Raw genomic sequence first — 2,227 nt, 5'->3', positions numbered from 1 at the left:
GGAGGGTGGGATGTATGTGTGTGTGCGCGCGCGCAGGCGCGCAGAAGCCTGGCAGAGACAGAGGGGACACTCCTCGCGGTCACGTGGTGGGTATGTGTTCTTTTAAAAATACCCACAGTGCATTGTTGGGAGGGAGGAACAAAGTCACTGGAAAGACAAGGCAGTGAAATCCCTTTGACATTCCAGAAAGGGGGAGGAGGGCTTTGGCAGGAGGGGCTTTAGGGGTACAAGTTTGGGAAGTTTCGGTAGAGACAATTTGCCCAGAAAAATAAACAGATACAGGTCATTAAGGCCAGGTAAGCATCTGCAGGTGTGTGTGGGTAACCCCTGTATTTCAGGGATTATCCAAGGCTTTCTTTAACCAGCGTCCTCCCTTGCACTTAACCTATGACTTGATTTACCAGAAATCCTTCCAAGATATCCTTCCAAGGTCCGTGAGCCTGTGCCAGCATCTAATGTTCTCTTCGGGCTCACACTGGGCACAGAACACCCCACCCAGCCCCTGCGGGCGAGGGCCGCTGGAGACAGAACTCACACTGCGCCATCAGACATGTGCTGCTGTGATAGCCACACACCAACTCACAGTCTCTTGGTTTTATAACCCCAATTACCCTTAAAGGATAATTGGGTTTTAATTTATGTCCCAGTTTTTATGTCCCAATCAAGGAAAACTGAAATTTCAGTGAGTCGTAATTATCATCAGCTGTGCTGTGGAAACATTCCACTGTGAACTCTCAGTTTCCAATAGGAAAAGCAAGTTGCTGAAGTGGTTATTGTATATTTCAATGTGCAGAAGGGTCTGTTACCCTAGGAGAGGGCGAGCCAGCAATGGAACAGGGAGAGCATTCCTGGAGAAACAGGCATTTTCCTGGCTCGTTCCCGGAGTCCATGGGAAGAAGGGCAGCGAATATATGATATGGTGACCTGGGAGTGACTGGGAGCTATACCTGGGTGCTACAGGTGTAGCTGCTGTTACCTGAGTGCTGGTAAAGGTAGGAAGCCTGACCCCCGGGTCCTGAAAGACTGGGGAGAAAGACCTGGTGGTTCTGAAGTTTCTGAATGATTAGGTTGTCTCCCGCTGGAACAATCTGACAGTTAGATATGGGAATTGTGTGGCACCAAAATAGCTATCAGCAAGGATGTGCTCATCATGAGAACATCCACTCCTGGAAACTCAGAGATTCACAGTTTCACCTTTTGCATGTGTAATGACTACAGGGATATAAATAACTCTCCCCTAAAGCCCTTTTCTTGAGTAGCACATTTACATAAAGTTCCAGCCTCTGAAGACTTCTGACACCTTTCTTTAAAAAAATAAAAGGAAAAGAAAAGGTGTTCATCTCCTTAAAGGGCCGGTAGATTGAGACTGACAAAAAGGGATGTTTTGCTCAAATCATGTTCCTCATCTTTCTGTGGCCACTACAGAGAGGCCACTCAAAAGGCGCCTTCCTGTCCGCATGCCTGGGCCCTACTAACTTATCTCCTTAGCAGTTACCTAAGAAAAGCTCAGAGTGGGTGGTCAAAGGGCGAGTTCTAAAGGTCTGGACAACCAACAAGGGGAGAAGTTGGGCAGTACTGGGGTGTCTCACAGATGCTGTTAGTGGGGAAGGGTGGTCTGGGAGTGAATTCCTACTACTCAGATCAACACCTTGTCGATTCAGAATGTAAAACTCAGAGGAAAAGGCCAGACCTCAAAAATAGAATATCCTTCAAAACCAAAGCAATAATAAACCTTAGAAATCTAACTGAAACTACAGCTGCCAGAGGCGCCCCCCCCCCAGCCTGTGGGGGTCTGGTGGTGGGTGTGGTGTGACACACTGCTGAGAGGTGTGATCCTAGACCTCTGAATTCTATACAGCACTGTAAATCAATGTTATTTCAGCAGAAAAACAAAAGACAGCCTGCTGTTGAACAGATTTAGTTCTGAAATCTGCTGTGAGAAGGAGCACCACTATCCCTCAGAAAGATCTTTAGCTCAAAGAACCTGCTCTAAGTCCTTAAAAAGGAACTGTTTCCCCTACAGCTGGGGAAGACATTCTCAGGGAAAAGCAGGCCTCTCGCTAAAGACATCCTGCTTCTTTTCAACATCAAAATTGGGTCTGATGCCTTCTAACATGTCAAAAGGGTAAATGCTGAAAACAGAAACAAAACAACGGTTGTGGATTGAGGAGCAAAAAAAAATTCTTCATAATGACAGATAAGGAGCCACTGCCTGGAGTGAGAGAAC

The sequence above is a fragment of the Condylura cristata genome, unplaced genomic scaffold, assembly GCF_000260355.1.
Source record: "Condylura cristata isolate star-nosed mole 26May11 unplaced genomic scaffold, ConCri1.0 scaffold00004, whole genome shotgun sequence".
Taxonomy (NCBI): domain Eukaryota; kingdom Metazoa; phylum Chordata; class Mammalia; order Eulipotyphla; family Talpidae; genus Condylura; species Condylura cristata.
This window is presented reverse-complemented; position numbering follows the sequence as displayed.